Genomic DNA, 15,474 nt, shown 5'->3' with positions numbered 1-15,474 from the left:
GTTGTTTAATAAAATGCTATTTAGCCTTCATGTGCTTGAATGTTTTGGAGTGTTTTTACTACAGTTGATTTCTAATTTCATTCCACTGTGATCTGAGATGATGCTTAATATGATTTCAATCTTCTTGAATTTGTAGAGACTTGTTTGTGTCTTAACATGTGGTCTACATTTGAGAATGGCCCAGGTGCACTTGAGAAGAATATATATTTTGCAACTTTGGGGTGAAATGTTCTATAAATGTCAATTAAATCCATCTGATCTAGTGTATCATTTATACTCTCTGTTCTCTTATTAATTTGTTGTCCAGTAGATCTATCCTGTGAAGCCAGCGGGATATAAAAGTCCCTTACTATAGCTGCATTGCTGTTAATCTTTTCCTTAAAGTCTTCCAGAAGTTTATATATAAACTAGAAACCTGATGCACAGATTCATGCACTGGTGGGGTCCCTTGACCTGGCCTGTGGGGATCGGGCCAAAACCAGCAGTCTGAGATCCCTCGAGGAGTCCCAGAGAGTGAGAGGGCACTCTGCAAAGTTGCTATTGCTCAGCAGCTCCTGCATTGAGCATCTGCCCCCCTGGTGGTCAGTGCGCATCATAGCTACTGGTTAACAGGGTTATATCCCCTTTTGGAATCGATCCATTTAGTATTACGCAGTGACCTTTATTGTCTCTTGCGATGGTCTTCATTTTGAAGACTATGTTGTCAGATATAAGTACTGCTACTCAACTTTTTTCATTTCTTTTTGCGTGGAAAAATTTTTTCCATCCCTTCACTCTAATCCTGTGTCAATCTTTTGTTCTGAGGGGGTCTCTTTTAGACTGTATATACTTGGGTCATGGTTTTTATATATTTTTAGCTGCTATATGTCATTTGATTGGAGCATTTAATCCACTTACATTTAAGGTTATTATTGATAGGTACTTATTTATTGTCATTTTAATTCTTTATGTCTATTTCTCTTTCTTCTCATTACAGCTGATCTTTTAGGATTCCTTGCAGTTCTGGTTTGATGGTGAAAATCTTTCACCCTTTCTTTTTTCATCTTGGAAACTTTTTATTTCACCATCTATTTTGAACAATAGCCTTGCAAGATTTAGTAACCTTGATTTCATATTCTTGCTTTTTATTATATTGAATGCTTCATGCCATTCTCTTCTGGCCTATAGAGTTTCTGATTAGAAAATAGCTTACAGCCTTTTGGGATATCCTTTGTAGGTAACATTTGCCTTTCTCTTGCTGCCTTTAAGATTCTCTCTTTTTCTTTAATTTTTGGCATTTTAATTATGATGTGTCTGGGCGTGGGTCTGTTTGGGTTCTTCTTGCTTGGGACTCTCTGTGCCTCCTGAACTTATGTAACTTTTTTCCACCAGGTTAGGAAAGTTTTCAGACTACTTTTTCAAATGGGTTCTCTATCCCTTGCTCACTTTTTTTCCTCTTCTGGTCCTCCTATGATGTGTTTATTGTTAAGTTTCATGTTGTCCAACAGCACCCTTAAGCTGTCCTGTTTTTTAATTGTTTTTTCTTTTTGGTTCTTTGATTGAGTGACTTTCTCTACCTTGTCTTCTAATTCACTGATCCAGTTCTCAGCATCACCTAATCTGCTGTGTATTGCTTCCAATTTGTTCTTTATTAGTGTTATGCTGTTCTTTATTTCTGATTGGTATTTTTTCATACACCAGTCATGATATTTTTTTCATGCTGTTGAGCATCCTTGCCATCATTATTTTAAACTCTATATCTGATAGATTACTTAGCTCCATTATGTTTAACCCATCTTTGGAGAATTTTCTTGTTCTTTCATTTGGGGCTTATTTTTTGTCTCCCCAGTTGGCTGCCTGTTTGTGTTTGTGTCATTGTTTTAGGTATATCTGCAATGACTACCAATTTCTGGTGCAGGGCCATCTCAGATGCTGTTTGTGACTGGCCCTGAGTTCCCTGTTTGAAGCTATCAGCAATCCATAGCTTGTGGCTCCCTCTGCTGGGGCTGGATGCTTTTGGAAAGGACCAAGATGTGCACCAAGATCTGCTTTTCCTAGTCCAAGAACCAGAATTTGATCAGGCAAAAACTCAAAGCATCCAGAGACCCACCTCTGCCTGCAATCTGATTTTTATTCAGTCTTGATTAGCCTCAGGCTATCGACCATAGGGTGGGGCATGAGATATTTCAACAAGGTGGGACAATTGCTTCTGTCTGCAGGCTGATTGCTATATTGAGTCTCTTATTGGGCCTCAGGAACTCCACAGGGTGGGGCAAGGGTTTTCCAATAAGGTGGGACAATTGATCCTCTCCCCACCCCCAGGCAAAAACTGCCTGCATGGCAAAGGTCTATCTGAGAAAGTTGTCCTCTGCAGTATGAGGGAATGACTCAGCATAGGAAACTGGGGTGTCTGCCTTCTGAGCTCTAATCCAAGAGACTTAGCACTGGCTTCTGCTCACACTCTGCCCTCTCTCTGCCATTGTTTAAGGTGTGCGGCTACAGACAAAATTTTTTTCATTGGCCCTCTAAGAGGGTGCCTGCATTTTTAAACCTCTCTCCCTGGCAGACTGCAACCCTGCTGCTTTTCACAAACATGTTCTGTGGGCCTCTTTCTCAATTCTGGTGCTCTGTGCAGGGGGGGCTAAGCTTGGGGTTAGACCTCAGAATCCTCACTTGGAACCCTCCCCCCTCACACCATAACTGAGATATCTCTCTGGAACTTCAGCTGTTGTCTGTAGGAGCCTGGCCAGCCATTTCATGCCTCCATACTTCCTACTGGTCTCTATGTGCTCTCCACTTTCTGTCCTTGTTTATCAGGGTTCTGTCCAGCTAGTTTTCAGTTGGTTATTCAGGATTGTTTTTCTGTATTTTAGTTGTAATTTCAGTTTGGTCCTGGGAGTGTGTCATTGTAGCATACACTTACTCGGTCACCATTTTGGAATCTGTCTCAGGTGTTAATGGCAATATAAATAAATGCCTCTGCAAACAGTTCTCTTTTTCAATGCCTCCTATATAACTCAATGCTTCTCATTTTTGCTTTGTCTGTCAATAAGGTCCAGATTTGTTGCTTAAATTGAACTAATTAATATGTTCTTATTGATAAAAACTTTTTTGTCCTATTAGATATATATAGGAGATAAATCATGATGCATTTAAGTAGATGAATGATACAGGCAATAATATAATATATTCTGTTTATATGATTTATGGTGTTTGAAGGAGAATTAGTATATTATAAAGGTATTGATCATGAAAACATTATCCATTTTACTTTTCTCTCCTCTCTTTGAGACAATGATGAAGTATTATTTTTTGTGACCTAAAATGCCATATTTAAAAATGTGTTTATCAGTCCACCAACTTAATGATAGCAGCCAAAAATTTATTAGCCTTTTTTAAGAGTTATTTCACATTGGAAAGGGTATAGATAATAAGAAATAGAGGTTCTTCAGCTGTGTTTTCACTTTTAGATTTGTCTTTATATATAAACCATATGAATTCACTTCTCTATAGTTTTTCAAGTACAAGTTCACATATGTTATAAAAGTAATAGGATGCTGATGGTGTTCAAATGAGAATATAAACATTGGTATTGCCTTATACAGTATAGTCCAATACCTATGCTACTAGATGGATTGAAATACATTACAGTACATGTAGTGGAGCTATGGATTATGTAATAAATAAATATAGAGATTCAAATCTCAGTTCTGCAATTTACTGGCTTTGCTTCTTTGTCCACTTCAAAACACTGTTCTGAGCCCAGTTTCCTCATTTCTAGGTAAAAGAAGTATCAGCCCCAACTCCCATATTTCTTACTTTAACTATTAGGACAAATTTGATGCTAGTTGTCTCCATTGACAAGGGTGAATGCTGGAAATTTATCTTGAAGAAAAACAGCATAATAAAGCCAAAATTAAATCATCACACTTAGACTTGTATTGATAACAAGTAGAATGGAGTTTTATATTAAAAAATTCTACCCAATCCGTCCTCCTTAGGTAGGATTAATTTCTTTCTGAGAATATAAAAATTCTCTTTTTCAAGGAAATTTTCTCTCTTCAAGAACATTCTCTGCCTTTGTGGATACCCACAAAAACATTATATGTGCATCTAAGTGTTGTTTTATTTCAGGAAATAAATATCAGTGAGGTGTAATTTTTTTGACATTACCTTATGAGCATCTTAATCAATATGCTAGTTTTAAATACTATTTAATCGCTGTCTGAAAAATCAGGCTGAACCAAATGCACAAGGATTATACAAATATAGGATGTAATAGCACATGCAAAAAAAATAATGTCTTTAGAATCATTTTGTGAAGACAATATCCCTACCAGCATTGCACTTTGGACACCATGACTATCCTTGGCAATTAGATGTCTCTGCTACTACCATACCTCAGGAATGAATTCCCTGCTCCAATTTCCTTTATGTCAATAACTTCTGATTCACAGCCCTTAGTCTTAACTTTTCATAGGAGATGCAAAGACTGGGTGGTATGTAAGAGGAGGGGAAGTGAGGAGAACAGTGGAGTATGGTATATAGAGAAAGTGATTATCTGGCCATTTTAGCCTCAAAGCTGGAAGTTGTACTTTTTCCCTGTCAATCAGATTCCTAACATGGAGACATCTCCAAATATAGGAATAGTTCATATGTGCCAGGCAACTGAATAAAAAACATCATCTACTCTAGTTTAATTCTTTGGCTGCCAAACATCCTCATATGCCCTAATTTTCAAACTTATACTTTCACAATTAATTATCTGGGCTATTATAATAAAACTAGAGGTCTGGTGCATGGAATCATGCACTGGTGGAGTCCCTCGTCCTGGCCTGTGGGGATTGGGCAGAAACTGGCTTTAAGACATCCACCCAGGGGTCCCAGATTGCGAGAGGGTGCAGGCCAGGCCGAGGGACCCCACCAGTGCACGATTGGGGCCTGGGAGTGACCACAGGAAGGCTCCAGGCCCGTCTCATCCAGTCCCGATTGGCCGGACCCCAGCAGCAAGCTAACCTACTAGTCAGAGTTAGTACACGTCATAGCAACTGGTCAAATGGTGGAACAAATAGTCATGCACTTAGCATATCAGGCTTTTATTATATAGGATCATGCCTTGAATAACAATACGGAATGTCAAAAACGTCCACCTGAATGGAAGTAACTCATAGTCTTACCAGCTATTTTAACTAGGTTTAGGCTAATGAATCTCAGGTAGACACAAAGAACCATAGCTAGACATATAGGGAAACTGCTGAAAGCCAAAGACATTCTTAAAAAAGAATAAAGAAAGGAAGAAAGACATCTTGAAAGCTTTAAAAGTTATCTGGTGATAATAGAATGTCTTCCTTTGAAGGTAATACCAATATGTTGCCAGAAGTCCATTCCTTAATTTACCACTTTCAACTGAAAATAACTTGGAGGCATAATCTCCTAAATTCTAATCACTGTCCAGTTGATATGTTTTTCTGCAGCTATTCTTGGTGGCAATATTCAAATTAATTATAATTTTTAGTTTCAATTGACACAAATTAAATTGCCAAATAAAACCAAAAGGGAATTTATTAGAAAATAACTTGTCACTTGCAAGATAAGAAAATGGGCCTCAATAAATAAAGAGAGGATCAGAAATAAAATTTTATTCAAAACATATCCAGGAAGATGTGAGGTAAGTAAAATACTACCCGTTTTCGGTTCCCTGCTACCAAAGTTTCACCATTAACACCACATCACTGGCACTATAAGCCCAGCTGGTGTAGCTTCCCCTGGAAATGGAAGGCTGCAGCTATGGCAGCTCTCTTCAAAGCGTGCTCCCCATTGTGCCAGTCCTTTAACTTGAGCTATAAATCTGTCAACCCCTACACAGTCATAAATTTAAAAGTCTTGCTGAATTGCAGATATATAGACCAACAGACATGTAGAGAGAAGGCTTACAATTTCAATATTAAAATTTCAGCCATGGATAAAGAATAAACATCGGAACAACAACAATAAAACAACTTTGCTTCTCTTGCCCTAGCTGGTTTGGCTCGGTGGATAGAGTATCAGCCTGTGGACTGAAGGGTCCCAGGTTCAATTCCAGTCAAGGGCACACGCCCAGGTTGCGGGCTTGATCCCCAATAGGGGCTGTGCAGGAGGCAGTTGCTCAATGTTTCTATCTCTCTCTTCTCACTTCCTTTATCTGAGATCAATAAAAATGTATATTAAAACAAAACAAAAAACAAACAAACTTTGCTGGTCCAAATACAAAAATAGTTCTCCTTTTAGACACAAACAATTGATTAGAGCTCAAAATAGGCAAAGAAACAAGCAAACCCAAAAAGGTTTACACACCAGATTATCTCTCAGTCAACAGAGAAGTTATAAATTATTAATTTTCAGAGATCACAAATAATCAGACATAAAATCAACTGATCAATTATTCCTGCCTGCAATGATTCTGGCTGCAGACAAGCCAAATATAAAATTAGAAAAATAATATAAAATGCAAAAGTGGTAGAAAGGATAAATAAAAGTAAGACAAAATTAAAAAAAATAAGAGCCAGCAAAGTTCTGTTGACCCTTTGGTTTCTTGCTTCAACAAAATACTCAACTAGACTTGAAGTGTTATGAGGTACACTTCTCTGGGAATTAAGTCTACCTAGTTCTATTACATGAAATCAGTGGGCATCACAGGGAAGATCTCCCAACTGTTAGAGATTATTTTACTGAAAGTGTAAAATCATGATTTTTATACAAATTAACACATGTTAAAGATTTTATTTAACTATCATGGGGGAGCCAAACAAACATTTTAATAGATTCAAAGGAGAATTCTGAGACACACATATAGAAGAGGAAATTTTAAAAACATGTAAGTGTAAAAGTGGGAACAGAACTGGATTATTCCGTAGGGGGAGAAATAAATTAATTGTAAGTCCATCAGAAAGGGCAGAATTTACATGGAAAAGGTTTGTCTGTACTAATGGTTTCACATCACTACCAGATAGTTTATCATTTATAGAATTGTTAGATAACTTCCATAAACTCAGACTTATATAACTTGGAATGATATGCTATAGACCAGTGGTCGGCAAACCGCGGCTCGCGGGCCACATGCGGCTCTTTGGCCCTTTGAGTGTGGCTCTCCCATAAAATACCACGTGTGGGCGCGCACATACAGTGCGATTGGAACTTCGTGGCCCATGCGCAGAAGTCGGTTTTCGGCCTGGGTGAGTCTATTTTGAAGAAGTGGCATTAGAAGAAGTGGGGGGTGGACATACAGAGAGGATGAACAAAAGGAGATAGACGAAACAAGTATACAAGAGAGTGTGGATGGGAGAGTTGGAAGGGATCGACCTCAGCGAACGTACCTCAATCAGATTGAGGACGTTTTTAGCAAAGGCCAGTTTAGGAGTACCCTAATTAAGTTAATAACAATGTATCTACCTATACAGTTTAAGTTTAAAAAATTTGGCTCTCAAAAGAAATTTCAATCGTTGTACTGTTGATATTTGTTTCCGTTCACTAATGAGTTTGCTGACCACTGCTATAGACAATACTAGTATATAGTTTTCAGTGAAGTCTGCATTTTCTCCAAATCTGTTCCTTGTAAGGTATGTGGTGATAATTTACCACTCTATTTCCCTATGTTTAATCTAATAAGATATTATGTCTATAGAATTATCTGTCTATAGAATTATCTGTCAAATATACCTTTTCTTGACTATTTCTGAAAGTGTATTTTCTGAAACGTAAGAGTCCATTCAAAAGTGCAATCACACAACTTGACAGTTTCACCTATATTGCAGTATGTTTGAATGCATTAAAATTAATTAAAAACTTTAGTATAAACCTTGCTTTTTACATGTAAGCTGAAACTAAACCATCTAAGGTACATTGATTTTCTAAAGTCCTGAAAGTAAATATTTTTGTAGAAAACAAATAAGGAATATTTTCTATAACATCCAAAACGATCAAAGCTGAACAGCATAAAATGATTAAACATACCATTTTCTTCATCTTTGTATGCCTTTAAAATACCAGAAAAGGTCAAAATGAAAAATCAGGCAAAGGGGTAAAAATGACATACTAATTATATACTAATTTAAGAATGATAGAGAGTCTTTTTCAATGTAGAAATTTTTTTCATCGAGATAGTAAGTTGCTATTTTGTAGCTTTGGAGATTTACATAAACTTGTTCAATAACTAATCCAAATGCTTGACTTACAAGAACACTTTTTTAAAAAGAAAATTATTATGTATTGCATCTTCAGAATGAAAATATAATTTATAACTTTAAGTATGAAGGCACCCTGATAATAGGTACATATATTTCTTGTCTCAGATTAACATAATTTATTAAATACTAAAGTGTATCACAATGCTATCTGAGTTTTGGCATAGTGAATTAATTCTTTTGTTGTTGTTGTTAATCCTCACCCAAAGATATTTTTCCCATTGATTTTTAGAGAGAGTGGAAGGGAGGGGAATAGGGGGAGAAAAAGAGGGAGAAAGATCAATGTGAGAGAGACACAACTTCCACAGGCACCCCAACTGGAACCAGGCAGGGATCGAAGTTGAAACCCAGGTACATGCCCTTGACTGGGAATTGAACCTACCACCATTCAGTGCACAGACCAATGCTCTAACTACTGAGCACACCAGACAGTACAATTATTTCTTTTATTAATTGCATTGTTTTATAATGGCATTTGGAAGAGAAACATCTTGAAGTGTTCATAAAAATAACAGTTTTATCCCCCTCAAAACAAGTCATTGAGAAGTAGCTTACCATATAAAGGGACTTCTCACTAACCTGTCATTTTCAGTCAGTTAAAAACAAAGATAATTGGCCTTTATTGGACACAAAATGCTATATATTGTTGGGATTTCTATATTGGTTTTCCTCTTATTCCTTTTACAAGTTCTTCAATGATATTTGCTTCAGTTGTTAGAGGAAAAATAATCTGATTAGACCCATTGACTCTGAGATGTGAGTTTATGAGAATGGTGATTACTGTGTTGTTGTTTTTCACTTTCTGGTATGCAAAGCAAAATATAAATCAGAACAGAAAATAGTATGGTTGATGTTTTATTTTCACATATATTGGAGGATTTGGACTAGAGTTCTGACTAAGGTTGTCAGGGTAACTAGTTACGAAGTCTGCTCTGCCACTTACTTGCAGACATTGGGTGTGCCATTCAATGTTTCCTCATGGATAAATTAAATTATACTGATATAATGCACAGGACTTATGAAGATTAAAAAATATACTACATTGCAGTTCAAGATTTCTTAAAAACAATAAGCTGCAGAACATTGTTATTAGCAAAATATTGTATAAATTTCCAAAACATAAGTAAATATATGGAAGAGATGATTCACTTCAGGTGTTGGCAAAGGTTTTCTGGAAAGGGCGGGATAGTAAATATTTTAGGCTTTGCCAGCCATATGGTCTCTCTTGCCGCTGCTGCACTCCGCCAACACAGAGTGAAAGCAGCCATAGTCAATAAGTAAATGAATGAGCATGGCTGTGGTCCAATAAAACTTTATTTATGGACAATAAAATTTAAGTATCACAGAAATTTTATTGTGTCATGGAATATTATTTTTTGACAATTATCAAATTATAGTTATGTAAAGCAGCATTCTGAACACACAGGCTGTACAAAAAAAGCAATGGGCTGAATATTGTTCCATTTTAACTTCTCCTCTTTGCTTAATGTGGCCCCTTCATAACTCCTAGGAAACCCCATAGATAATGATATGAACGTGAATGATATAGTGCAACTAAAAGAGTCTTGCAAGTTATAAAATCCTAGACAACAAGTTATTGTCTCATTAAATTATTATGAATATACCAGCTTGGCAGCTTATGATATATGTTTTCTATTAAAATAATCTTTGAGATAATTTCATTAATTTAGAGCCTGTTTTAAATTCAGGCCAGTGAAATAGGCTTGTTTTTTTTTCTGTTTATGTCAGGAAAGATAACACAATATTTTAATTACAGTAACATGTACAGGTTTTTAAACTGCTTCATGAGTTCAAAGAGAAAAACAAAACATTCTAAAAGTAGTAGTATGCAGAGATCAAAAGGATGGGAGTTCTACCACCTTTAATCTTGTTTTTTATACTGGCATATCACCATTCCTTGACCTCTTTTAATGTGTGGAAGTCCAAGAGAGTAGGTAAGCCCAATATTTCTTTTAATATATTTGTTTTTGGAGATGGCATGGAATATTTAGAATCAGAAATTAGGGATTGATATTTCTTAATTTAATGACAAACTGCCTATTGAATATGCATGAATTAACTTCATTAAAGCTTTGTTCTAATTCTAGATACTAGCTCATGTTTAAAATGTAAATATTTATTTCATCACTTTCCCTATTCTCTCAAATTCATTTTATTTTTCTATTCTAAATTGTATTTTTTCTGTTACAAAATTTATCTTTAGCTCAATAGGGTTATCATCCTTGCTCATCCTGAAGTTATATTTCATAAAGAGGTTAAGGATTACACTAGTTAGGACATACTTGTGGCTGCTCTGGGAGTTCCAAAGCCACAGTGGCTTAATTGAATTTATTTTGTCCCACATGAAAATCTAGGCTGATATATCAGCTCTTCTCTCCAAGTAGGACAAGGCTAATTCTACTTTTGTGCTCCTTCATTCTTATGGTGTGTTTTTATACACATGGTGCAAACTGGCTCATCACAAGTGCACATTGTAACCTGTGGTAAAGGAAAAAGAGGAACTTGGGCAATCATTACCTTTAATATAAATATATGAACTAGACATTGCATGCATTCCTCCTCCTGCTCACATTGAATAGTAATTATGCACATTATAGGTTAACAGACAAGGCTTTTGGCAGCAATGTGCTTGCTCAACATTGAGATTATATTACTATATGGGTAAAAGAAAGAATAGATATTTGAAGACAATAAGCACGTTTGCTCCAGCTATATGTAGGCTTTGATGAGAAAGACTTTTGTGTAAAGAGATAGCACAGACTTTGGAATAAAAGCAAATTTAAATTTTTCCTGAAGGAAATGAATAAACAAACTGTAATATCTCTCTATATAAAAGCCTAAGTGACCATTCAACTTGTTATGGTACAATTCACTAGTCCCACATTTCTAAAGAAAATTCAGTTGTTATTATGTCATTGTCAATACATTAAAATCTTTCCCTGGTTTTCTTAGCATAGAGTTTATGCATCACTATTGTGTCTAATTTCAACATGAACCCAAATATATTTTAGAGGGAACTATGAAATTTTGAGAAAGAAGTGCTCTGGCAAAAGATTAGTGGTATAGCCCAAGCGTATTCTCCACTTCTACCCAGTAGCAACACATAATAAGGTGGTGTGAGGTGGGACTAGTGCCTACTTGGCTGCACACTCCCATAAAGGTGTTAATAGAGTTGAGTGGAGAGTTGAGCCTCTACCTCCATTGTTGTCACCGAAATGAAATTGAGTGATGCAGGTCAGGGTAGTAGACATTGTTTCCTCCCTCACCTGGAGTCAGCAGAGCCATATGAAAAGCTATGACCTTCACCTCCAACCCCAATGAAGGAGACAGATGAGAGGTGAAAGGTGAGGTAAGAAGTGGGGTAGTTGGGATTCTGCTTTCCCCATATTAGTAGGGTCAAGCAGAGTGCTGACTTTCTGCAACCAACCATGCAGTAACACAGTGGTGTTAGCAACGCTCCACTGTCCCTCCCGTACTGGAAATTAGGCCCAGAGTGGAGCACATTCTACACTCCCTCTAAGAGGCAATGAGATGGTGCAAGTTGGTGGCCCACTTCCTCTGGGAATCTGTCAGTGAGACTGAGAGGTAGGTGAAGTAGAATGAGTCTTCATTCTAATTTTGCTGGGTCCAGTGGGAAGCTAATATACATACCTACCAAGCCCCATGTTACAACTCAAAAAGAGGATTGGCTATTGAAATAAAAGAAGATTAATAACAATTCAATGTCTCATAAATTATATTCTTATTGCCAAGGCTACATTCAGAAGTCACCTGTCACACCAAGAACCAGGAAATATCACAACATGAATGAGAAAGGGCAATCTATAGATACCAACACCAAAATGATACAGATTCTGGAGTTATTTCACAGGAATTTTAAAACAAAGTTGATTAAAACTGAATTGTGAATTATTTTGAAATAAATGAATGGATAGAAAATATCATCAAAGAAATAAAAAAGACTAAGTGGAAACTGTAGACCTGAAAAAAAATCATAGAAATAAAGAAGTCACTGGATGACCTGAAGAGCACAGTGAAGAGGACAGATTATGGAGTCAGTGAGCTTGAGGACAGATCACCGGAATTCACACAGTGTGAAGAACAGAGAAAATACGGTGGGATGGAGGAGTCTTAAGGACCTGTGTAGGACAATTTAAAAACAGCCAATCCTATCTAATAATAGACAAACATGGTAATTGACCATACCTCCGCTATGTTTCACATTGGCTAATCAGCAGGATATGCAAATTAACTGCCAACAAAGATTGCGGCTGGAAGCCACACAGCTGAAGTGAACATGAGGCTTGCTTGCTCCAGTGATGGAGGAAGCCAAGGTTCCCCCCCTGCCGCGGCCCAGCTCTGAGCCCAGAAGCAACAATGTTTCAATTATAGAAGCTAAACAAACCCCAGATACCTGCTTTCAGCCAGTCACGGCCTCAGAGCTGGAGCCAGCTCTCAGCTCCAGTGACAGCTATAGAAGGTAAATAAATCCCAGAAGAAAAAAAAAAAAGAAAAGAAAAAAAAGAGGCTGGGAGCTGCAGTCACCCGCTAGCCTGAAAACAGCCCTCAGCCCCTCACCCAGACTGGCCAGGCACCCCAGTGGGGACCCCCACCCTGAAGGGGGGGTGACCAGCTGCAAACAGCCATCAGCCCATCATCCAGACTGGCCAGGCAATCAAGCGGGACACCCACCCTGATCCAGGACACCCTTCAGGGCAAACCAGCCGGCCCCACCCATGCACCAGGCCTCTATCCTATATAGTAAAGGGGTAATATGCAAACTGACCCTAACAGCAGAAAGACTGGGAATCACTGGTCACTCTGACATACACTGACCACCAGGGGACAGATGCTCAGTGTAGGAGCTGCCCTCTGGTGGTCAGTGCGCTCTCACAGGGGGGAGGTCTGCTCAGCCACAAGCCAGGCTGATGGCTGCCAGTACAGCAGTGGTGGTAGGAGCCTCTCCTGCCTCCTCAGCAGCACTAAGGATGTCCGACTGCAGCTTAGGTCTGCTCCCCACTGTCAAGTGGACATCCCCGAGGGCTGCCAGCTGCCAGAGGGATGTCTGATTGCCATCTTAGGCCCAATCCCTTGGGGAGCAGGCCTAAGCCAGCAAGTGGTCACCCCCTAGGGGTCCCAGACTGTGAGAGGGCACAGGCCTGGCTGAGGGAACCCCTACCCCCGAGTGCACAAATTTTTGTGCACTGGGCCTCTACTATTTATATAAATGGGGTCCCAGAAGGAGAAAACAGAGCAAGTGTGACTGGAAAAGTATTCAGAAACATAATGACTGTCTACTTCCCAAATTTGGTTAAACACATAAACACACAGACTTAGGAAGTTGAATGGATGAATGAAAGAATTTCTGAATACTGAAGACAAAGAAAAAAATCTTAAAAAGCAACCATAGAGAAGGAGAAAATAATTACCTGTAGTGAAACACCAATTCAAACAATAATGGATTTCTCCTGTGAAGACCAGAAGTGGCAAAATGTTTTTCCAGCACTGGAAAAAAAAAAAAATCCTATCAACCATGAATTCTGTATTAAGTGAAATTATCTTTCAGAAATAAATGGAGAATAAAGACATTTTTCAGAAGAAGGAAGACTAAGAGATAAGAATGGAATCTGATGTGGCAATCTACACTAATAAAAGAGAAACATGGTAATTGGCGTATGACTGCTACCCTTCCCATTGGCTAATCCCCCTGTCACTCACAGAGTAGGGCTGAGATATGCAAATTAACTGGCAGCCAAGATGGCGGCCAGCAGCCAGGCAGCTGATGCGAACAGGGAGGTTTGCTTGCTTCAGTGACGGAGGACTCCAACGTTCCCCGCCTGACTTGCCGGCCTCTCAGCTGCAACTCTCAGCAACTATGTTGCGAATAAAGAAGCTAAAAAAACCCCAGAAATCTGCTTTACTCAGTGGAGCTTCAGCCAGCCAGACTGCAACATTGTATCAAATACAGACGGTAAAGAAAGGCCAGAAACCTGTTTTCAGCAGCTGAGGCCTCAGAGCTAAAGCTGGCCCAGAATAAAAAAAGAAAAAAGAAAAAAAGGAGCGGTTGGGAGCTTCAGTCACCCCCAGCCTGAAAACAGCCCTCAGCCCCTCAGCCAGACTGGCCAGGCACCCCAGTGGGGACCCCCACCCTGAATGGTGTGTGACCAGCTGCAAACAGCCATCAATCCCCTCATCCCGGCTGGCCAGGCACCCCGGTGGGGACCCCCACCCTGATCCAGGACACCCTTCAGGGCAAACCAGCCAGCCCCACCCATGCACCAGACCTCTACCCTATATAGTAAAAGGGTAATATGCCTCCCAGCACCGGGATAAGCGTGACAGGGGGCAGCACCCAAACCCCCTGATCGCCCTGCAGCTCTGTGTGTGACGGGGTAGAGTCATAACCTCCCCATCTGCCCTGCCCTGAGTGTGACAGTGGCGGCGCCCCAACCCCCTGATCGGCCCTGCTCTGTGGGTGATAGAGGGCGGCACCCCAACCTCCTGATCCGCCCTGCCCTGAGTGTGACAGGGGGCGGTGCCCCAACTCTCCTATCGGCCCTACTCTGTGCATGACAGGGGGGAGCTCCCCAACCCCCTGATTGACCCTGCTCTGTTCATGACAGGGTATGGAGCCCCAACCCTCCTGATGGGCCCTGCTCTGTGCGTGACAGGGGGTGGCACCGCAACCTCCCCATCGACCCTGCCTTGAGTGTGACAGGGGGCGGTGCCCCAACCCCCCAATCCGCCCTAGCCTGAGCGTGACTGAGGGTGGCATCACAACCTCTCAATCTGCCCTGCTCTGTGCATGACAGCGGAAGGCGCCCCAACTCCCCAATCGGCCCTGCTCTGAGCCCGACCAGGGACTGCACCTAGGGATTGGGCCTGCCCTCTGCCACCCGGGAGCAGGCCTAAGCCAGCAGGTTGTTATCTCCAGAGGGGTCCCAGACTGCGAGAGGGCACAGGCCGGTCTGAGGGACCCCCCTTTCCCCCGAGTGCACAAATTTTTGTGCACCGGGCCTCTAGTCTATATATATAAAAGCCTAAGTGACTGTTACAACTGAACGACTGACCAGTCACTGTGATGACACACTGACAACCAGGGGGCAGATGCTCAATGCAGGAGCTGTCCCCTGGTGGTCAGTGCGCACCCACAGCCAACCTCCCACAGCCAACCTTCCATAGCCGGCCAAACTCCTGTGGTCCCTCCCCCCGGCCAGTCGGCCCTGATCAACCCAGGTGGCCCCAATCGCTGGCC

This window comes from Myotis myotis, unplaced genomic scaffold (assembly GCF_014108235.1).
Source record: "Myotis myotis isolate mMyoMyo1 unplaced genomic scaffold, mMyoMyo1.p scaffold_m19_p_1, whole genome shotgun sequence".
Lineage (NCBI taxonomy): Eukaryota > Metazoa > Chordata > Mammalia > Chiroptera > Vespertilionidae > Myotis > Myotis myotis.
The sequence above is the reverse complement of the archived record's forward strand: the minus strand, read 5'-3'. Positions refer to the sequence as shown.